The sequence below is a fragment of the Echinops telfairi genome, unplaced genomic scaffold (assembly GCF_000313985.2).
Source record: "Echinops telfairi isolate 266 unplaced genomic scaffold, ASM31398v2 ScPeMD7_2;HRSCAF=8, whole genome shotgun sequence".
In the NCBI taxonomy this organism is placed as follows: Eukaryota; Metazoa; Chordata; class Mammalia; order Afrosoricida; family Tenrecidae; genus Echinops; species Echinops telfairi.
In genome coordinates, this window is record NW_022103898.1 from 46,060,962 (window position 1) to 46,086,383 (window position 25,422).

Here is a 25,422-nt window from a genome sequence, read left to right on the forward strand (position 1 = left end):
GGGCTTTGTTGCTTCTGGGCTAGATGGCCGCTTATTTACTTTCAAGCCTTTAAGACCCAGACGCTATATGTCTCGATAGCCGGGCACCATCAGCCGTCTTCAGCACACTTACTTATACACACATTCATCTTCAGTGTTTATGTGTGGAAGGTGGTCACACAATGATGGTTGTTCATTTTATCTTAAAATTTTACTTTACTTTGATACAATGATTGATGGTTAAAACTAATGCTCTAGAAAGCGTAATTTTTTAAAGCTTGTATTTAAAATAGTATAATTAAATTATCCATAGTATAAGCATACCTTGAGATATTGCAGGTCTAGTTCAAACCACCACAAAAAAAATGAATATTGCACTCCAATTGGCTACACATATTTTTGTGTTTCCTCATCACTGTGGGTTGCGTGCTGAGTTCTTAACTAAAATGTATAGAGTTCAAGCTCCCCAGCTGCTCTGTGGGAGAAAGACGAAGCTGCCCGTTCCTGCAAAGATTTAAAGTCTCAGAAAAAATATTAGTTAGTCACTATGTGTTAGAATTTACTCAATGGCAGTGAGATGGATTCACTTTTTATATAAAAGTTACACCTATACTATATGTAGTCTAATAAGTGTTGTACAATAGCATTATGAAAATGTTTGAAGTATTTTAAGAATTTCCATATTGTGATGGAGAGGCACAAAAGTAAGCATATGCGTTTGGAAAAGATGACCCTGATAAATTTATTCCATGTTGAATCATCACAAACCTTTAATTGAAAAATAACATAATACCTGCAAGGTGCAATAAAACAAAGTTTGGCAGTAAGGCTGTTACAAAGGTTTTAAACATCTTACATTATATTTCTAATAAAAAAAAATCTATGTATGTGACAATAAGAAAGAATTATCCACACTTCTCTAAGTATCCACTGTTATTGAACACACCATAATACTAAGTACAAGTCTAGTTACTGTCCTTTTCGCTCAAGTACCTATGGCTGTCATTTGACCAGGCTCATTTATAGAATTAAAAATTAATACAGTGCAATGTCTACTTCAAGAAAATTGGTATTTTACTCTTGGGTGAAATGAATGTAATATGACTCAATGTCATAGAGCTGTTTCATCCAGGGCATGGAGAGAAACTGATAGATGACTTCAAGTAATCTACGTTCCATGACATCTGCATGTTGTTCATGGAAAAATTATGAATAGACATATAAGTTTGTCTAACATGCCAGAAAATGAGACTGTAGTTGGAAGGTATTCAAAATACTACAGAGGAACAGCTACCTCTTCAAAATGTCATTTACCTTAAGAGAAATGGAGAAAAGCATTTGGGGCGTTTATTGGCTGATGTGGTGCATGACTGAAAATGAGGGGAAAAGTAGCTACAAACATCCATGAATAATCAGAGCATGGAATGTATGAATTATGACGCAAAGAAAATTGGAAGTTTTTAAAACGAAAAGAAATGCTTCAAAATCAATAGACTGCTATTGGTCATTTTGAATCAAATAATTATATGCCAGGAATATTAAATGAGGAGTAGCCATGTCATACTCATTGAAAAGGAACATTTCAAGATCCATCTTGAAGTATTGCACTGTCAGCAACAGGATCAGAGCCATATGCCTACAAAGAAGATAAAATAATATGATTATTATAGTCTTTCACAGAAAATGACTAATGCAAAAGAAGAAGAAGAATTTGAAGTATGAAGTTGAACAAACATTAAATCAAGATGTATTGATAATTACTGGTGACTGGAATATAAAAATGAGAAATAAAGTTGGTAAATAATGTTGGTGATTGAAACAGCGTCAGAATTTACATGATAGAATTTGCAAGAGCAATCACTTATTTATTGCACATATCTTTTTTCAAAAGTATGCATGCTGATTCTACAATGTGGACTTCATCTAGTGGAACAGAGTGCAATTAAGTCAATTAAATCCATGTAAAAAGAACTCAGTCATTAATCAGGAAAAAGTCAGGGAATAATTGTGGAAGAAAATATCAATTACTGATAGCAATTCCAAATTGAAGTTGAAAAAAATGAAAATTAGTTCACAAGAGGCTAATTATTGAATTGAATATGTTTCACTTTCAGTTTGAGACCGCATCACAAATAAATTGGACACATTAAACTTTGATGACTGAAGGTGAAACAAATGGGTATGAAGCGATAAACAGGAAAAGAAAGCTAATACAAAAATTGATGTCAGAAGAGACTCTAAATCTTGCTCTTCTTAAAGTAAGTGGAAGAAATGATAGAGTGACAACCCAAACAGAACATGTCAAAAGTTGATTCGAGAAGACAGCGTGTCCCGAGAAAGCATGCACATATTTGAAGCTAGAGAATCAAAACGGAAGAACAGTTTCAGAATTTCTCCATCTGAAAGAACTGAAGACACAATTCAAGTTGCAGTGTCGAAGGGTTTTATGGGCAAAATATGGAATGATGCAGACAGAATTACAAGAACATAGAGTAAACAGAATCGCTAAACTCAAAATGAATTAGAATTCAACGATTTCAATATGTGGTATATGATTAAGGATTTATGGGAATAAAGAAGTAAGTCTTAGATACATTGGTGGAAATGCGGCTCCCAGGACACTGACAGAAAATCACTTGAGGTGCTTCAACAACTAAATACAACACTGGAAGCACTCACTTATCTATGCCGGAAAATTTTGAAGTTGGCTATGCTGTCAAATGCTTTGCAGTGCTTCATATTTGTGCTTATTCTAAAAAAAAAGTGATCCCACAGAATGAAAAAATCATTAAACAATATCATTAATATCAATGCAGGTAAATTTTTGCTCAAGATAATTTGAAATATGGGTGCACTAGTATAAGAATATGAAATGGTCAGAAATTCAAACTGGGTTGGGAAGAACATGTGAAACAAAAGGTATCATTGCTGGGGTTAGTTAAATTTTGGCAACAATCTGAGAATGCCAGAAAGATGGTTGCCTGCGTTTTATTCACAGAACAAAGACATTTGCTTGCGTGGACCACAGCAAACTATGGATAATAAGCAGAGAATGGTCGTCCCAGCACACTTCATGGTCCTCATGAAGAACCTGTACCAAGACCAAGATTGTCACTCTAATTAAATGAGAGGATACTGCATGTTTTCTTCTGTTCAAGAATTCATCATCAAAAAAAAAGAATTCATCATCAAGTATGTGTTTTCAGTAAAGGAAGAGATTTGAATACAAAGGAAAGCAAATAACTTATGAGTCTTATGAATTTTGATACAATTACTGGATACATAGATTCTAAAAAGTCTCTGATGCCGAGTTGAAATCTCTTTCTTTGGGGTCACATTTTTTTGCACAACAGCACTCATTGAAAGTGGGTCAAGTGCTTCCCACTAAAGAACAGAGGCTACAGATATAGGTGGGCACTATATATTTTGTGAGTCACAAACATTTTAGAATTATTATCTATTACCCTATTATCATACTTATGAGTAGTTAATGTGTTTTCTGGGCAAATAATGTACAAAGCCAGTGTTTTGGCTGGGTTGTCCTGAGAGACAGAACCGATGGCACTCACATATGTATAACAAAGAGCTTTATATGCAGAAGTAGAAGTTTAGCTACGGGAAAAGAATGTCATATTTAGTAAAGTAGAGGGCAACACAAAAGAAGGATCATAATGAGACAGAACGGTACCTTGGCTGTAGCAATGAGCTAAGGCATCTCAAGGATTGTGATGATGGCGAAGTTAGGCATTACTTGGTTTTGTTGTACAGAGCAAATCGCTGACTCTGAACCCACTCAATGGCCCCTAATAAGAACTCTCAGAATGTGCAGGTTCCCATAGTCATGAGAGACTTTAAAATCTATAAATCACCGTAGTTCAGATATCCCAGTGGAAAAATAACTCACATAACACAAATCCTCTCCTGTGACTTCAAAATCGAGGAATGGAGCAAAATAAGTTTGTGATTCATAGGTTCTTTATAGTAGATATAATAAATGATGTGGGGAGGAAGTCAGGATAGTATGGGCAATTGGAACTTCTTATATCCTGTGTACTACAATTGGACAAATGTACAATGTGATAAAAGTTTGGCAATGACATGGAATTTCTATGGAAAACAAACACTGGATTGGAGGCTATGAAATAGACTTTGAGAAAACCCTACTCCATCCATACCAGGAGATAGTTCAAGACATCTTCTTTTTATCTCAGTGCACTAGACCCTGTGGTTAGGAAGCAGTATTAACTAGTAAAGGAGGCAATTGTTATTTAAATAAATAAATGAAAAGCTCCACATTACTTATGTGAAAGAGTTAAAACCATATAGGGACTTAGATCTGTTTACAAACTGCCTTTTATTTTTTCCATCTACATAACCTAGTTCATGAAGGAATAAAATGTAATCGAGACTATAAAAAAGACCTGTAAAAAAGAAAACCCTAGGTCAACTATACCAAGAGAAGATTCAATGTATCTTCTTTTTATCTCCCTGCACTGGACCTCTAGTTGGTGAGCAGAATTAACTAGCAAAGGGGGAAATTGTTATTTTAAATTAGTAAATAAATGAAAAGTTTCACATTGCTTATGTGGAAGAGTTAAGACCACATAGGGACATAATCTGTTTAGCGACTGCCATTCCCGCCCCCACCTCAACCTACATAATTTAGTTCATGAAGGAATAAAATATTTTATTTGGACTTGAAATTAGCCACAGAGAGGATATAATCTTTCTGGGATATGATTCGCCTGAATAAAATACTTTTTGAAGATATGTAAAGCAAAATTTACAATATTGTGTTTCTTCTTCCTCTACCTCCCTTATGATTTTATTGTATCATTATAATTGGTGCTCATTTTCCCAATGTATCTGATAGGTCTAACTACTCTATATCAACTCTTTCAGGTTGGCAGTAATTTTGAATATTTAGACTAGAATGTGAGCCAAGCCTCTATTCTTAGTTTCATAAAAATTTAAGATCCAACTTTACTGAACATAAGGGAAAATGTGGTCCGCATTAAAACAAACACTACTCCATATCCAATTTTCTAATTTAGAATCAAATTAAACCTTTATATGTACTTTGTTAATTACTTTTTAAAAACAAAATTGTCTACCTTATATAAATTTTACAAATGTTATTTTTAAAGTATTATTGACACAGAGACCTTTTAGTGTACCCTAGATTTACTTTCAAAAATATAATTATTTATTTTCATATTTAAAATACATGAGAATGTACAGAGCAGTGAATAAATTTTTATTTTGTGATATAACAATAGTTACCAAACAAATGCACAGTGAAACCACTACCTACATTGGGAACATGATTGTCATCTACACAACAGTCTTCATGTGTCTGTGGTGATCATACCAAATTTTCTCAAAAAGCAAGCATTATGCTGATTTTCATGACAATTTGTTGTTGTTGTTAGTATATCTCTTGGTATATCTATATAAGGAGTCCCGCAGGAGTAGTGGCTTATAAAAGCTGCTAAATACCAGGCCAGCAGTTCAAAACCACCAGCCACTCCTTGGGGGAAAGATGAAGCTTTCTATTCTCATTAAGATTTACAGAATTACTAATACACCCACAGGGAAAGTATTGTTTATGTCTCCAAAGGGAGAGAGACCAGACCCGTGCCAGAGCACCATGCCTTGAGAGCAGTACACAGGCATTGAGCAAGGAACTAACAGAGAGGATGATGGGAGGGGCCCAAGCAGAGCTATGTTGACCCTTCCCCAGAAGAAGGCAATACAGAGAACAGCACTGAAGGGATAGCCAGGGGCGTGAGGCAGGTCTATCCAGAGCACAGGGGAGAGAACTAGGAGGGAGGGAGGGAAAGAGGGAGGAAGAGAGAGAGAGAAGCTCATCATGGCCCACCAAGCTCCTGGGACGCCACCCCTGCCCAGAGTAGCCAATGGCTAGAGAGGACGGTAGGGCCCCTCCACCAAGAGACAGGATGTTCCCTCACTGACCCATAGCTCTATGGGGGATGGTGCTGAAGACATTGTGTGGAAAATGTGCCCCCTTTGTGCCATGCACAGTGGGGAAAACGTGAAGGGAGTGCAATTGGGCAGTAAGGGGAGCAAAGTAACCAAGTCCCCAAAGAATCCTGAAAATAGTTTTCTGACTTGGGGGACAGGGCTTAGCATCTCATCAGACTTGATTGCAAAACATACATAGGAGTCAGAAGACAGACCTGAAACTATCTATTGGTTTATTTTTCTTCTTGTTGTGTTTGTTTTATTATGTTTTTAGTTTTTCTTTCACCCTATGTCTATCTATATAAGATAAGCAGGATGAAAAATCCTGAGGAGAAAACAATGGGACCTGTAGTTTGGGGCTGGGGCTATGGGAGATGAGGTGGAGGGAATGGGAAGCCAACAAACTCAGAGATGGGGGAACAGCAGGAGGTCGGCAATTGATGGAAAGGAGGGCTTATAATGTGTGTGGGGGGAATTGACCTAGAGCACTGTATCAAAGAGCCAAATGTAGGGTGAGCATGATAGTGAGATAGGAAGAAGGTGAAAGGAAGTAGAGGAAAGAAATAGGAGGCAAAAGCTTTTATATGGGTACAGCTATAGGCATGTATATATGTAAATATATTGATTTATAATGAAAGGAATAGAGGCCAATGCACATAGAATTTATATGTTAAGTATTAAGAAAGCAGACAGACTTTGGGGCTCTACTCAAGGCCTCCCCTAACACAAGAACACTTTGTTCGGACAACCTGGCACTTTCATACTCACCTTCCCTACATGATCGCTGAAGACAAAATGGGTACGGGTACGATGGTGTCCGGCTATCCAAAGCTATAGTGTCTGGGGTCTTATGGGCTTGAAGGTAAACAAGCAGCCATCTAGCAGGATAGCAAATAAGCCCACATGGATGAAGCACCAGCCTGTGTGTTCATGAGGCATTGATGGGATCAGTTATAAGGAAACAAAAAACCTAAAACAAACAACTATATTGATGTGAATAAACAGGTTAGAATGGAGACCATAGCCCAACTGTAGACCATTGGTATCCCCCCACAGAAGGGTTGGTTATAAGGGATGATTCAACCAAGGTGTAGCATAGCACTGATGAATCACACATTATTCCTCTAGTTCCTGAATGCTTCCTCCCCACCATTACCATGGCCTAGTTCTACCTTACAAGTCTGGCTAGACCAGAGAGCACACATTGGTACAGATAAAAGCTCTTGACACATGGAATTCTGGATAGCTAAACCCCTCAGGAACAGTAATGAGAGTAGTGATATCATGAGGGTAGGGGGATGATCAGGGACGGGGAGAAAGGGGGAACCCATCACAAGATTGGTTATATAGCCCTCCTCTGGAAGGGGATGAATAACAGAAATGTGGGTGAAGGGAGACAATGGACAGTGTAAGATATGAAATAATAATAACAATACATAATTGATCAAGGATTCATGAGGGTGGGAGGGTGGAGGAGGGAGGGGAAAAAGAGGAGCTTATGCCATGGGCTCAAGTATAAAATGTTCTGGGAATGATGATGGTAACATATGTACAAATATGCTCAATCCAATTGATGTGTGGAATGTCACAGGAGCCCCCAATATAATGATTTAAATCATTGTATTTACAGCTTCAGAAACCCTCGGGGCAGTTCTTCTCCAACCTACTGGTTCACTGTAAGTTGGAATTGACTCAATGGAAAGAACTAAGGTTCTGATTTGGGTGGTAATTACATCTTTGTATTTTTATGCATGGTATTCATGGTTTTACTGCCTATATTTTTAAACAACATGAACTAAAACTATGTACATGGATATAGCTAGATGAATGAAGTACATAGGAATCAAATTGACTATACCTGAGAAAATATATGATGAAGATTATTGCTTCAGTATAAATATTGAATTAATATGAGCAAGGGATACATCATTTGATACACACCTTTCCCGATTTCCAACCAGGATGTATCCTTTGTTCTGTGGAACTGACCACATCTTGGTTAGTGTACAATTACTGACTATATTCCTATTTTTCGCAATGTTACTCAGGGTTATGATCCATGCAGTTGAATACCTTTGACTCTTCAATAAAAGTGCTTTCTGCTAGTCTCTTTCAGTCACTATCCACCTTATATAAATGGCATCCTTTCTAGTTCTTCTAGATTTAGCTTGATTTTTAAAAAAGCTTCTTGTATATGTACTGCTGCATTTTTTTACATTTTTCTCAGAAGCGTTTTATTGCATATGATATTGAAGATATTGTTTGATAATTTTTGTATTCAGATATCTGTTTTTGGAATGGGCATGGTTTTAAATTTCCTCCAGTTAACTGGTCAGAAAGCCGTCTTCCTGATTGCCTGGTACAGATCAGAGAATGCCTCCAGCACTTTGCACTTATTGAAAGGTTTCCACCAGTATCCAGTCAGTTCCTGAAGTCTTGTTTTCTCCAATATCTTCAAGTGTATCTTGGTCTTTGTTCTTCAGTACCATATGGTTCTTGATTATATGCTACATCCTAAAATTGTTGAATGTTAGTCCATTATTTTTGGTACAATATCACGGTGTTTTCTTTTTGATACCTCCCGTATCATCCAATATTTTGCACATATAATCCTTCAATGATTTTTCCCACCCCTATGGGGGTAAAGATGAACTATCTTTGAAACAGCAGCAGAGAGCTCAACAGAATAACTCATTCAATGCTCTGTCTGAAGTGGCTGAGGGCAAGGCCAGAGACGTTAGGAACCATGGCACAGAGACTCAGAAGAGCAGTGGTAGGAAACTTCTTGTGTAGCTTGAAACTATGGAACTGAGACAGAATGGCAGGCAGTCTTCTTCATATAGGAAGGCAGAGGCCAAGGGACCACATGGCTGAGAACCAGAGAGAGTTTGGGTTGCTGACTGAGAAATGGTGTTACTATCTACCAATGACCATATCATTACTGTAGTAATCCTTTAACTTCCCTAAAGAACCCCGATAATTGTGAGTTCTGTGTTGCCATTGCAATGGATTATCAAACCCAGCATAGAAGTAGAGTGGCATGGGAGGGATGGTTGGTGGCAGAGTACATACACAGAGATGTAGTGTGGAGGCATGTCTGACCCCTGCCTCTTAGCCAGAGGAAGTCAGTTATGGTCTTCCCAAACTGCTTACTGCAGCTGCCCCTTAGAGAGCATGTAACAATCAAAACAGCCTACCTGTATCAGCATTCCTGATGGATTATTGTATCAGAACAATTATATCTGGGTCAACTTTCATGTATTGATTGAAATTTCTTCTGTTTTCCTACTTCAACATCTTCTGTGGTAAAACAAGAAACAAACCAACTGTAGAGTTGAATTAAAAACACAAATGTTTGGTACATTAAGCATGTAGTGTTGCTCACAGTTGTATGTAATTATATTTTATGAACATTGTGACAGTAACAGTTGGTAGCATTTTTGTAAAAGCAAAAATATATTTAGAAGCCTAGGTTCCTGTAAAAGATCCCTTTCTGATTTATAGTGAAAATAAAAATCACTAGTAAAACTAAATCTTAGATGCAATTATAGGTTATCTTAACAAAAATTTTGAGGCATTAATGTACTTAACTTTATATTAGCAGGTACTCAGTAAAATTTTAAGAATTGATGAAAAAAATTGTGTTAATTAGACTCAAATGAAAATATCATGTTAATTTTAAACTTTATCAGAAGTACCTCTTCTCATTGTTGTTGTTAGGTACTATCCAGCCTGTCCCAGCCCATAATGAACCTATGCATAACAGAAAAACATTGCATGGTCCTGCACCATCCTCAGAATCTTCCTATACTAAGCCTCTTGTTGCAGTTATTGTGTCAATCCAGCTCTTTGAGAAACTTCCTCTTATTCAATACCTTTCCGCTTTACCAAACATGATGTCCTCCTCCAGGGACTGGTCTCTCCTGACAATAGGTCCAAAGTATATAAGATGACTAAACATCATTTTTTGCCACTGAGGTACCCGCTGGCCTTACTTCCAAGAGGGGATTAGTTGTACTTTTAGCAGTCCACAATACTTTCAAGAGTCTTCTCAACACCACAATTCAAAGCATCCATTTTTCTTCAGTCTCCTTTATTCAATGTCCAACTTTCACGTGCATGCAATGCAATGGAAAATACCATCGCTTAGGCCAGGCTCACCTTAGTCCTCAAACAAAGCTGCAGGGTCTACTGCAGCAGATTTACTCAATGCAAATCATCTTTTGATCACTTGTCTGCTGCTTCCATAAGTATTGATTGTACATGCTAGCAAGACAAAATCTGTAACAACTTCAACCTTTTCTCCACTTGTGAAATAATACCTACTGGTCCAGTTTTTGAATATTGTGGTCCTCTTGACATTTAGTAGTATTCCACAGTGAATGTTGCAATCCTTGATCATCATCAGCAAATGCACCAAGTCCTCCTCACTTTTAGCAAGCAAGATTTTGTCATCTGCATATCTCAGGTAGTTAATAAGCCTTCCTACAACCCTGATACCAAATTCTTGCTCATATAATCCAGGTTCTCTTATTATTTGCTAAACATACAGATTGTAATGAATATGGTGAGAGGGTACAATACCATCACAGAACTTTCCAGATTTTAAACCATGCAGTATTTCCCTGTTCTGTTTGCACAAATGCCTTTTGATCCATGTACAAATTCCACAAGAGTACAATGACGTGTTCTGTAACTCCCATTCTTCTCAAGGTTATCCACAATTTATTACAGTCCACACAATCAAATGCCTATTCATCTATCATCACCAAGGATATCCCTTGTTCCAAATCCTCCTCTGAACCTGGCCTGAACATCTGGCGGCTCTTGTCAATACACTGCTGAAACCTTTGTTGGATGATTTTCAGCAAAATTGTACTTGCATGCAATAGCAAGACTTCTTCCAATCCTTATGCCATACTCTTCTTCTATATCCAGATTTGTCAAGCCATCTCATTTCTAAGAAGCATTCTAACTGTACTTCTTTCACAGCAAACTATATGAAGAATGGGGTATCCAGAAGGCTTATTTACAATCTGTTCTAGGGTGATAACACAGCCTTACTTGCTGAGAGAAAAAGGTTCTTGAAACACTTGATGAAAATCATAGTCTATATCCATTAGTATAGATTATTAAAAAAAACATCCTTTAGTATAGATTATTAATAAAAATTTGAAGTTGCCAAGAAGTTCATTTTGCTTGAGTTCAAAGCCACCTCTCAGGGAAGCACAGTCAAAAAATCAAATGACATATTATATTGCACAAATCTGATACAGAACTCTTTAAAATTTTGGAGCATAAGGATGTCACTTTGAGGACTAAGGTATTCCTGACACATGTCATTGTATTTTCAATCACCTCATGTACATGTAAAAGGTGGACAATGTAGACGGTCATAGAATAATTGATGCATTTAAACTATGGTGTTTGCAAAGAATATCGATGTACTACGGGCTGCCAGAAATACAAGTACATTTGTCTGTTGTTTTGTTTATTCTTTGTTTTGCATTAGGTTATTTTTCCCCCAATAACTTTTATTGGCATAAAATTCACAGATCATAGAAAGTCAATAGTTTAATCACAGCACAAAGAATTGTACAATAATCACCACAATTAGTTGAAGAATATTTTCTTTATTCTGTACTCATTGTTAAGCTCCCCAATTTCCCCCAACTTCCCCTGCCATACCCCCAAGGAACCACCAATCCAATTAATGTCTATACAGATTTACCTAGCTTGGATTTCATATACAGAAATAAATATTAATTTAAAAAACTAACAAAATAAAACAGATAAAGACTTCAATAGAAAGTAAGTTGAAAATAATAAACTAGAACAAATTTAAATGAATCATAAGGGAGATCAAATGATAGGGTGCTAAATTTTTACACGTGAGGATGGTGATATTTAGCCCTCACCTGTTATCAGAAGTCTATTGTCCCTGGGAAACAAACATCATTCTTGGTAAAGTGGAGGATCATGGAAAATTAAGATGATCCTTAAGGAGAAGTATTGGCACAGAGGCTGCAATGAGTTCAAACATACCAACAATTGTGAGAGTTGTGCAAGACTGGACAGTGTTTTCTTCTGTTATACATATTGTGACTATGATTTAAAACCAGCTTTATGGCACCTGACATCACCATCAACATAGTCCCCCCCCCACTAAAAAACAAAACAGTAAAATACTGTCCCTTTGGCTGTACTTTTGTATCACATGCTCCACTCTAATCCCTATAAACTAACCATCATTCTCAACCCCTAATGCAATGATCTATAAAATGAATCATGCAATATATTTCTTTTGAGAGTAGCCATTTATTTTAGCTGATATATTTACCTATGTCATTGCATTAATCAGTAGCTCTTTTTTTTTTCTGAGTGGTATGCAATTGTATGCGTCTGAGGATTGGCTGGCAATATAGCGGGACATTGGTTAAATGCCAAAGAATCAGATGGATGGACCAGCAAAAAGAAAAAAAACAAACAACCCCAAACCAAACAAACCAGCCTAAAACTGCATTAGGTATTTGACCTGTATTCGGGGCTAGCACTCTACTCTAATCTTCTTACAATGTATAGACTACTCCTACTAGATCTTATTATGGAGTCAACCGCATTGCGTGTTAGTTCACATCACAGGGGATTACCACGCATGAAATGACAAACCGCTGAGAATCCCGGCCTAGTGATGGTGATATGGAACCAAACTATGACAACATCTGTTTTTTTTCTGCTTTCATCAAGGGTCATATAACATCATCAAAGCTATCTCTTGTTCTATGTCTGAATCTAGACTCAAGTTCTATCAGTTCCCTGTGGATGTGCTGTTGCAATCATTTTTAATTATTTCCTATAAAATTGTATTTGTGTACGACTCTATTGTAAATATTTACACACTTAATCTTTTATTTTTCTTTATAAGAGAAAGTTAATGATTAACTGTATTTCTTTATATTTTAGATGTTTTTGAAAACCATTATTAGAAATAAAATTTTTCTCCCCAAATTTTCTAATTAATCTCTGAGCTTGTTTACTAAAAATATTGATTCTCTGATTTTTTGTTTAAGAACATCACTAGGTCTCTACATCTGAATTAGAATTCATGAATTTTAAACAAACTTCATAAATTAGCCACTTATTTTAATTTTTGAAATTCTTCTTTAGGGAATATACAATATTTGCCTCTATGGCATAAGAATTTTCAGTTTGCCTGTCTCTTTCTAACATTGAACACAGAATATATATTTAAGATATTTCTCACATTTATAAAATAGGTGGTTTTCCATGAATTTTCTTTCAAAAGAACTTGTCCCTATTATTAGAAAAAATAAGGCAATAAAGAACAAATTATAAACTGTAATTTTAGATATTTTTATACTTCAAGTATATATTGTATAACACAATTATGCAAGATTAAAGAAATTGATGATATTAATCCCAGAATTTTTCATAAGCTATGTAACAACTGAAATAAAACAAAACTACCAAACTCACAGCCATCAAATTGATTCCGACTTCCAGCAATCCTGCAGGGCAGAGTAGAACTGCCCCTGTGGATTTCTGAGACTAGAATTCTGATTTTAAAAAAACACCAACTTTTATTGGCACTTCATCTACATATTATAAAATTCAATAGTTCAATCAAATCAAAAAGTCATATAATCATTATCCCAATCAATGTTATAACATTGTCTTCTTCTTTGTACTCAGCTCTATCTGTGTAGTTATTGCTTTTTAAATTGTGGCAAAAATATACACAGCAAAGCTCTTTGAGAAGGTAGACAGCCTCGTCTTTCTCTCTCAGAGTCCCTAGCAGTTTTGAACTGCTGTCCTGTTGGGTTAGCAGCTCAATGTGTTCATCTGAGTCTGTTTTCTTAACCATGAAAATAAGAAAATTAACATTGTCTATTTGGTTGGCTGTTGAATGAGGCTGTTAAATGTTAAAATTTTATTTTTACTTTTATTTGTTTCTTTCAAAACATATTATTAGGAGCTAATCCAGACGTAACACCATCCCATGGTTCAATCAAAGCAAGAAGTGTTGTACAATCCCTACCACAGTTACAATTTGTTTTCCTTCTTGTACTCTTTAATATCAGCTCCTCCTGACCCCTCCCCCACCTTCCCTACTATACCCCCTAAAAACCTTTGTTCTGTTGCCTCTAGAGATTCACCGATCCTGGGTTTCATATGCCAAAAAAACATAGAAAAATATATAGCACAGAGCCAAGAAGGGCCATTTTTACACAATCTGCTTAATGATATTTTTAAATGCATAGCTTTGGGGAATGATTCAGTAACACTAAAAGTAATTTATTTAGAAGATAAGCTTTGTAAGCAGGTCATGAGTAGTATGAGAGGTATTTTGGCAAGCACACAATATAGTACATTGCCTTTTCTCTTCCAAAAGTGTTATGTGTGTGTAGGCAAGCACTAAGAAAATTTAAAACACATGGATAAAATTAGTTCATTCTTACAATTTTGATGCAGTTTACATCTAAGGATAAGAAAATGGAGAGGAAGGTAATCCCTTTGCTAAAATTGTCTGCATTCTCTGTTCTGTTGTTTTTCACAATTACACTCAGGTTTGCTCAGTTCTTCTTTCTAACGTGCTTTGACTGAACTTTCTTCAACCTCAAGACTCCAAGTGTCCTGTGAGTTTTCATTCAGACAGGAAACCTGGGAGTTGTCAGGAACACCTAGATGTATGTGTAACTTTCACATGTAACATCAAGTGCTCAGGTGGGAGAAGAGATTGGCTTATTTAATATTTTCCATCATATATACACAAAATAGTTCTTAGATGAAAAGCAGAGTTGAATGAAATATTGTTATTACTAGAAGGAATTTACTGTTGCTATAAGGAAGAAGATAAATTTTGTGAATACTGATATATTGCAATAGCCATGAAACACAAAGTTTCTAGGACAAATAAAATATTTCCTCTACTATACTGACATTTAGAAGCATTACATTATTAATTTGACTTTATTTACTTTATTCTTTCATAAAAATGATTAGCCCAAAGTTAAATGTTTAAATATTCTACTAAATACTTTTATAAAACAAATATCAAATAACCACCTGGGTAATTTTGGGTTTTGTGCAAAATTATCTATTCTCAAGAGTAATAGTTTTGAGAAATTCTGAAGGACTCTTTCCATAGTGCTAGTTGATCATTTATTTTAAAAAATATTTTTTAATTATTCTTTCTTGAATTCAATTTTTTTTTATCTGTTACCAACAAATTCTGTTCTCCTTCATCCATCATATTCCATGGTAACACAAGACAAGAAAAATCACCTATGGACCTTTGGATGACAGTGGCATGCAAGCAAATAAGATATGATCCACAAAATTAAAAATGTATGCATTTTAAAATTTATGAAAATATTAGTTGCCAACATTTTAATATTGATTTAATTATTGTAAGTCATTGTAACACATATCAAACTTGGAGTTAAAAATTTATACTTACACTATTTAATAGTTTGAATTAAAACACACCTTTAAATGTAAAAAAAAAAATCAGAAATGTGAAGTAAAATACACTTTCATATTTGTTTCTATGGAATCTCTGAATGCTCTTCACAAAATACTTGTTTCCTTAAATTCTCACCTGCAGTCCATTTCTGGGTTTATGTTAAGCTGTGATTGGTGTAATTATCAGAATCATTCAAGAAATTTCTAGTATGCTTTTAGTTTCCTTGCAAGTTTCAATTGTTGTCTAAGTCTCCACCAAAATAACTGGCTGGTCTGATATAATAATTCTTTGAAATGTTTTTAGCAGTTTATTTAATTTGTGAAGCATTTAGTGATTTGCATGCTTGCTTTAGAGATTGGAAAGGTAGAGGACGAGGGATTGACTTCCTTCTGGAAGTAGACCACTTTCTTTATTATATAACTGAATGCCACAGGACGTCATCACTCCCACAAAATTGCCCTCCTCATCTACTTACTGTTTAATACCTTGCTTTCTCCTATTCATTCACTTAGGCTCTGATCTGTGTATCACCTTTGGGAATGATGACAAACACCTTCTTAGGACAGGCTTTAATTAAAAGGGGAAGAAGCAGAACATGATTATATGTGTAGTTGCACAGCTTGGAAATCCTGGTAATTGTGCCAGGAATTTTCTTTCTTAAGAATTATGCAAATTGATTTTTCTCAAAGTTGTATCATTGAAGTTTTTCTCAAATGCGTGACATGCTGTATATTTTATTCTCTACCTCCCCTGAGTTAATTTAATACTATTTTTTCTAATTAAGAAGTCTATTTTAAATATCTCCCCCCGCCCCCGCTATGGCTACAGCTGGGAGTAAAACTCCTTGTTTTCCTGGATGAACCACATATGTTGGCATCTCCCGTGGTCCTCAGACAGTCTCCAGCATGAGACCACGGCAGATAGTCGCAGCTGACTTGCTGCCCTTCTCCATCTTCTCCTCTGAATCCGTAATCTAATATGTCAAAGAGCTGGGCCATCCTGAGTCTCTCCGTGTTGACCACTAAGGTGCAAAATGCTTCTTTCACATTCTCCCCAGTAGGCATCTCTCACCCCCTTGCTTTATCTTGTTCCCTTTCTCTTATGTTCGTGTTCTACTCTAAGTTTCTTTATGTTTCTTAAGGAACTTTGTCTCTGGGTGTTACTGATGGAGTTAAATCCGATGTTTAATTTACCTTAGTGTCGGTGAGTATCTTATCATATTATTAGGTCTCTGTGAGTGATCACATAACTTAATTCCCAACTTACTACTCTGGAGTTGATTGCATGGAGATGAAGTATTTATACAGGGGCATGACATCTACCGAGATTGTAGAAAAAAACTCTGGACTAAAGGGAGAGTGTAATGGCTTTAAGTATCTTCAGCATAAGATTCAAAGGGTTAAAATCTAGTAAGAAAATTCAGGATTAACTACTGAATAGCTCGCAGTGCAGAAGATCAATGCTTCTTTAAGATAAAATTGAGACTAGCTCTTATCTTCTATTACTAACAGGTTCTAGAGGGGTATGATCCTCAATGAGAAAACTTCTAGATAAAAGAAAAGGATAGATGCAGTTGGAGCATGGGGGTCCCAGAAGCATTGGCAGGCAGGCTAAAATACATTTCCTCTATGCAGCCTGACTATGTGACAGGTTCAGCTACTCAGAAGGGCAGCTTGCAATTCTTTAAGAGTATACAAAGGAGCATTAACACGTCAGTCAAATTATTCACAGACAAGAGGGCAGTATGAGGCTGGGAACATGAAGTAACTAAGTTCACAGATGGCTGCTTTCAGCAGCTGTTGGCAGGTAACAGAAGGCAAAGTATCCATTTTAACTCAGGCAGAGACAGGCCAGCAGGTGCTGCATCAGCTCCCTGGAGGAGCCATCAGCATGCTTCCATGACCTTGAGCCATGGAAGATGGTCTTCCTGTCGGGTTGCTTAAGGAACAAAAGGCTTTCCCCCACACTTCCTGACATCTACTTCTTGTAGCCCTTGTCAAATTCTTCATTATGGGCAACATTAAAGGGCTTTTCCAGTTTCCTGGCTGGGAAGAGATGGAGTGGTCCATGATACTGATTGTCAAAGTCATCCCCATCATTTTGGATCATGTCCACCATCTCCTGTGTCCAAGTTATGCCTGTCTTTGCATAGGTCGAAATCAGGAGATCACCAGGCTTCACTTGAAAATTCCATATTTTGTCCCAGTCATTACTAATTATTTTGGTAATAAGGGTTCCATTGATTTCTTTGCTTTTTTGTTTACCCTCCAGGTAGAAATATTACCTTTCTCTCTTTGGACATCTTACCAGGTGAATTGGACTGGTGAAGATTCCATGTGATTAGTTCTTAAAGGCCGTTCTTCTTTGCCTTCCATTTATGGATGCTTGATGACTTTGGTCTTACACTTTCTCCATGCTACTTTATAAATTCTGAAGAGCCGAAACTGTGAAGTAGTTTTTGCCATTTACAATAACAGAATTCTGGGAGCATCCACATATTCTTTGAGCATCCTCGAAAAAGTAATTATTAGCAATTTACCCATTGAATCCTGGAGATATAAATATATTGAAATATAAATGAACATGCTTTGGGTTCTAGTCATACAATTGTACATCCATGGGTTTATTCATAACGAAACATGTTTCCGTAATCAGTGAATGGTTGCAGATCAATTCTTTCAGTGATATGCTTATTTGGTTTTGTTAGGGTACCTTTATAAGAGAGATCCAATAAAAATGGATTGCAAATGGGTCTGCTACGCCAGTCAGATTCAAAACAGAGAGGTCAGTTCAGAAGCGTGAGATGACTCATTCTGGTGATAGTCAAGAAATAAGTTTAGATAGATTTTTCTCTGTGGATACATTATCATGGAGGCTTGTAAAAACAAGTGAAAACTGCATTGGGGAGAAAAAGACAGGAGGGTTACATCATGGAATTGCATTCTACTTCACAATGCTCATCCTTCCAGGTACTAAGGGCTGACCTACAGGATGCTTTTTTTGAGAAGCCTATGTCTACACAGTAGCCTTGATCCTACTACTTCAGACTCTTTAATTAAAAATAATAATAAATAAGTAAAAGAGCATTAAAAATGATGATGGTTGGATACCTCAAGTGTGCCCAAACTGCCATATATTGTCTGGGTCTGATTTGAAGAGTGCAGAATTCTTGCGGGGAAAGATTACTCATAGGGAAATGAAGTTGGTTATAATTCATACCTATGCTTTAATCAACATGGCAAAGCACTGCCTAGACCTATGTCATTCTCCCAATTGTTATTACATTTTAATTCATTATTATGTCCATGCCAGCGGATCTTCTGGGAAGTCTTGCTCTTTATTGCTGGCATTCAGTATATTTACAGGCCTGATTTCTTTCTCCAGGGCCTGGTGCCTACATCTAATCGGTCCAACGTGTGTGAGACAAGTCCCACCATTCTTATTCTAACTACTATTTTGGTTGTAATTCCAAGACCTATGTGTTCATTTTCAAGAAAACCCCTGATCTGTTCAGTACTTTTTTTTTTTTTTGCTAAAAGCATAATTCAAATAATGTGCCATATCCTCCAATCTTCCTTAATCATTTTTTGCATTCACATGCACATGAATAGGCTGGTAGGGATGTCTTTGCTCTTTAGCACTATAAATGAGTCTTTTGCAGAATATTTTGCAGATGCAATATGTCCTTTTAATTTTTTGATTGGTTCTTAAAGGACATTGACTATGAATCAAAATAAGATAAAATTTCTGCCAATAACAACAACACATTTCTGCCTTCTTTAATAATTTGTTCCCATCTATCATGATGTGGCATATTGATTCCGTTGTGAGAATTTTCGTTCTTCACGTTGAAGTGCTGTCCATACTGAAGGCTGTTGTCTGCTCTTCACAAGAAGGTGCTTCAAGTCCTCTTCCTTTCCAGCAAGTAGTTATGCAGGCTGTGTACCTCACAGTGTTGAAGGAGCTTTCTTCTAGACAGGATGCCACATCTATCCTTATGTAATGCAGTTTCTTGGATGTTTGCTTAGAATATAGGTTGAGTATGTTCTGTGCAGGAGAATACCCTTATCCACATCTTCTTGATTTTGAAGCAATTGAATATCCCCTTGTTTTGATATTATAATTCTCTGTTGATCATTTTCCACATGAATAAAACTAGAGTTTGTGGAATTCCCATTCATTTTAAAGTTATACACACTTTATTATGATCCACATAATTGAATTCTCTTGCATAGTCAATAAAACATATGTAAACATCTGCTTGGTATTCTCTACTTTCAGTCAAAATCTGAAATTCGCAACGATATCTCTTATTCCAACTCTGCTTCCAAACCAGGTTTGAATTTCTGGCAGTTCTCTGTTGATATACTATAAAAATCTTTCTTGCTTTTTTTTCTTTTAAAACAAAATCTGCATGTGATATTAATGATATGTTTCTATAATTTGTACATTCTTCTGTGTGACTTATTTGGAAAGGGCAGAAATATGGATCTCTCCCAGCCAGTTGACCCAGTAGCTGTCTTTCGAATCTCTTGACAGAGACTAGAGAATGTTTCCTGAGTTGCATCAGTTTGTGGATACATTTGAATCAACTTCTGTAGCCTTTCTTTCCCTCAAAATCTTCAATGCAGCTTGGATTTTTTTCAATAAAATCATAGTTGATGTGCTACTTCTGAAAATTATTAAACGGCAACCAATTCTTTTTGAAGCACTGTTCCTTTGTTTTCTCTCCTTTTTAAGCTTCCTGTATATTTCAATAATTTGCCTTTAGATGTTGAAAGTTAGGTTTAAATTTTTTCCTCAATTCTTTCAGCCTGGGAAATGCTGAGCATGGTCTTCCCTTTTTGTGTTCTGGCCCCGAGTCTGTTGCATTAGAGGAATGGAAATACCACTGATGGAAGTGAGTAGCGCTAGATGGAGGAGGTGTCAAGAAACAAAATGCTTGATGTTTGATATTTTGATTAATAAAAATTATCATATAGTAATTCATTTTTGCTTATACATATACATAAACATACATATATAATTATAAAATATGGCAAACACACACACACACACAAAAGTCTTTCAAAAGTTTATTGAAAAAATTCTAGTTGTAACTTCAAGTTGAAGTTGAAGAAAATTAAAACAAGAGAACCAAAACACAACCTTGAGTATATCTCAGTGGGATTCTGAGAACATAGCAAAAATATAGTCGATTTATTGAACAAAAATGACAAAATCTGACTAGCTGTGGAATTACTGCTCAAGGAATCATAAATGAAGAAAACAAGAGTTCATTAAAAAGTTAGGATAGAAAGAAACAAAGTGATGTTAGAAGGGACTCTGGAATTCGCCCTTGATCTAGCTAAAGCAAATGAAGCAGGGATGTCCGAAAGGAGCTGAACAGACAAGTTCAAAGAAAAGCATGGCAAGACCAAGCAAATTATTATAAGATAACGCTCACCCAACTGGAGTTATTAAGAAACCAAAAGGGATGAACTAGCTCAGCACATATCAAACTGAAAGGATTAAGAAAATAATGCAAAGCTAAAATTATAATAATCAGCAGTTTCTACAGGCAAAAATTTGAAGGATGCAACAATCAGTAAACGAAAATTGAGTGAATGCACACAGCCACGGAAACAAAAAGAACAGTCACCGTTCAGCAATTTCAAAAAGTAGCATGTGGTCAAGAACTGCAGGTACTGGAGGAAGAAGTCAATGCTGCACTGAAGGCATCAGGGAAAAACAAAGCTCTATGAATTGATAGAACACTAAGTGAAATATTTCAACATGCCAGTGAAGCAGTGGAAGTGCTCATTCACCTACGCCAAGAAATTTGGAGAGGGTTACCTGGCCAACCAACTGTAAGAGATGCTTATTTTTATCCATTCCAAAGAAAGGTGACCCCACAAAATGTCAAATTTATATAATAATATCATTAATATTACCTGCAAGTAAAAGTTTGCTAAAGATAATGGCACAATTATTGCAGTAGTACATTGACAAGGATTTGCCATAAATTTAGGTCAATTCATAAGCTGACGGGTAACAAGAATATCCCTGCTGTTGTCACTTGGATCTTGGCTGAAAGCCAAAAATAGAAGAGAACTGTTAACTTGTATTTTATTCATTATACAAATGTGGTCGTCTGTGTGAACTGTAACAAACTATAATAGCTTTGAGAAGAATGGGAATTCCAGAACACTTCATGGAACCTTTACATGGACCAAGAGGCAGTCGTTCAAACACTAAGAAATACGTAGTGGTTTCAAATAAAGAAAGACGTAGATCATGTTTGCATCCTGCCACCATACTTACCGTATATACTCGTGTATAAGCTGAGTTTTTCAGCACATTTTTAATGCAGTTGTTGTGGTAAAATTAGGTGCCTTGGCTGATATTTGGGTTGGCTTGTACTCAAGAATATACGGTACTCTTTTTGTATTTTTTGTTAGTGCCATTTTGTCTAATACTGACCCTATGTACAGCAGAGCAAAGCACTATCTGGTTCTGCACCTTTCTCATAATTGTTCATATGTTTGAGCACTTTGTTGCAGTCTCTTACAGTTGGTTGGCTAACTGTGTCAATATATCTAATCAAGTGCCTTTCTCTTTTTCTCTGCCCCTCCTCTTGAACAAGTATGATGTCCTTCTCCAGGGATTGGTTTCCGCTGAGTTTAGCCATCCTTGCCTCTAGGGAAATTCTTTGTCAACAAATAATTGATGTTGAAGCCCATCCGTTTTTCTTTGGTCTTCTTTATTCAGTGTCCAAGGTTCACATGTATATGAGGTGGTTGAAAATAACATGTCTTGGGTCAAGCGTACCTTAGTCCTTAATCTAACATCCTTGCCTTTCCACACTTTAAATACGCCTTAGTTGGCAGATTTAACTAATGCAATGCATCCTTCGATCTCTTAAATTCTGCTTCTGTGAACACTGATTGTGGATTCAAGCAATATGAAATCCTTGACAACTTCAATTGTTTACCCATTTATCATAATATTACTTTTTGGTCAAGTTGTGAGGATTTAGGTTTCCTTTACATTGAGTTGCAATCCACACCAAAGGTTGCAATCTGTGATTTTCCATCAGCAAGTTTTTCAAGTTCTCTAATTTCATTAAGCAAAGTTGTGTCATTTCAAATCACAGGTTGATAAAAAGCCCTCCACTAATCCTAATACCACATTGTTCTACGTATATCCCAGCGTCTCTAATTATTTTCTCAGCATATAGATTGATAAGTATAATAAGAGAATTTAACACTGACACACACCTTTCCTGATTTTAAATCATGCAGTATTCCCTTGTTCTGTTTGAATGACTGCCTTTTGGTCTTTGTACAGGGACTGCATTTGTTGATAAGGTGCTTAGGATTTCCCATTTATTATTAGAATTACTCACTCTGTATACTGAGAAAATAATCTGAGAACCTGGTCTATATGAGGAAGAATGCTGCATCAAGATTGATTTGCGTGTCTCCATTATCTCTTTCCATAGATGCAATTGATTTGATGACTTGGTAATCCATTTGACAAGGGTCACATGTACAGTGGTCATTTTGCTGTTGAAAAAGTATTTGATGTCAAGAAGCTATTAAGTTATTTTTTCCTCTCAAAATTTCATCTTGTTATTTCCAGTTTTGTTTGTATCACCAAGGATTTAACTCTTTTTTTTTTTTTACATCCAGATTGGAAGAGCATACAGGACAAGAAGCAAGAGCATTGTAAATAGCTCACTAGAAATAATATTGAGTGGTGACACTCTCATTCATACTTCTTGAATGAGAAGAATGCAGAATATTGGAGAAATAGCACTATAAATTGAAATCAAATTTAAAGCATATACAGACACCTACAGAACTTTATTCTAACTGGGAAAGCTATTGCCAATTTACTGGCACCACAGTTGTGTCTTAATAAAGCTATTCCATTGCCTATCAAGCAGCAGCTTTCGGTGATGGGTAACATGGTAATAACCATGAACTACATTAGCATGGGCTCATGGCCACACTTCATTTGCTGTGAAGTGAGTCCCTTAGTACACGGGGATGTTTTGTGGATACTATGCCATGGCTAAGTTCACAGATAGTAGCTTTGCCAGAAGAGTGGATATAGGAAAGACCAATTTTATATCACATTTTTGGGCTCTCTGGGATTAAAGGCTAGTTATTGGTTAGGAGCAGTAATGGGTGGTAGTGGTATTCTCTGAGAACATTCAGCAGTATCTTGTCTGACATATGCTTCAGGTGCTACTTTATGTGTCCTATCAGCAGGCACAGTTGAGTTGATAGTTTTACTGGTAATGGATTAATAGACAAATATAGAGCAATTTCTTCAGATTTAAGGAGAGGGCTGCTGGCTGAAAAGAAGCACGGTGACATCGTGGTTACAATTGCGCTGCTAACTGCAAGGTTGTATGCAGTTCAAAATCACCACCAGTTCAAAATCTTGTCCTCTGGAGAAAGACGGTGTTTTCTCTTCTAGTAAAGAGTTACCATCAGAAACTCACAGGGGCAGTTGTACCCTGTCCTACAGGGCCGCAATGCCCCAGGAAAGTGCGTTTTTTGTTTGTTTTGTTTTCTTTTCTTTTTAATATGGCTGATGTGATTCAATACCATAGAATTAGGCAGCTATTGCCCCTATCTTCCTGATTATCTTCCCCAGTTAATACCCTCACATTAGGATTATAAGACCATTGAGGTTGGAATATCATTTGGTGTGGTAAACAAGCCACTATTTGCCTCAATAACACTCTGGATTTATTTTCAGTAATATCAGCTCTGTAATGATAAGAAGTAAGGCTTTTTTCTGTCTAAAATGAGTGTAAGCATAGTGTCTTATGATTTAGCTTGTTCTATGAATCGGAATAAACTTAATGCCTGAGTTTGGAGTTTGGAAGGTCTGAGAAGTTGAAATTTTAGTTTGCAGAATAAACTGATGTTGAATTTAACTGATGCTGACTCAGGCTTTATAGTGCTAAGTAACAAGCTTTTATTTAACAGATAACATTATATAGGGTGTACAAATACCAGTAATGGAATACATTGAATTTAAAAAGTGGTGAAGTCAGAATTGACTGCAAGAATATCCTCATTTGTCTGTCGGTGTGGTGGACTGTGGAGGTTTTGCGTTGAGGTGATATTAGAAACAAGGTCACCAGTCTTTCAATTCCCAGCAGAGTCAACTCTGTTGAGCAGTGTTGAGTACATCTGGCCGAGTAAGAGCCAAGTAGGAAGAAGGACTAGGCTGGTCCTTTCTGGGGGACTCACCACTGAAAACCTGCAGAGTAACAGAGGATCTTTGTCTGACATAGTGTCAGAAGTATATCCCATCTAAAGCATTCAAAATAAATCTAGGGAAGAGTTGCCTACTCAACATAGATTTAAACTTAATGACATGTATCGGACAAAGCTTTGGAACTTTCATTTGCTGATTGTTCCCACTCATTAAGAGAATAGCTGCTCCTCTTTTTTACCCCCTACACTCCCATCCTCATGACCCCTTGATAGATTCTAAGTTATTATTATTTCCTATCTCACACCAACCACTGTCTCCCTTCCCCCATGGTTTCCGTGTTCTTTCCCCTAGAGGGCTGTGTCTGGTTGTGTGTTGATCATTGTGATCGGTTCTCCCTTCTTTCCGTCTTCCCCCCTTTCTCCCTTCCCTTCTGGTATCTTGCTTCCCATTCCTGCCCCTGGGTTGCATGTGTCATGAGCTCTTATCTCTTATCTACACCTGTGTACATGCTCCGGTCTAGTCCTAAGTGAGAGGCATCACTGGGGTCATGATAGTGGGGGGTGAGGAAACCTCAGGGAACCAGAGGAATATTGTGTGTTTTATTGGTGCTTTACTGAGCCCTGGTTGACTCATCCCTTCCCTGTGACCCCTCTGTGGGGGAAGAAAGAGGAGCTGATAGCATTGGCTCAATCGAAAGTAACTGTCTAGGAAAGAATGATGGCAACATATGTACAAATATGCCTGAAACA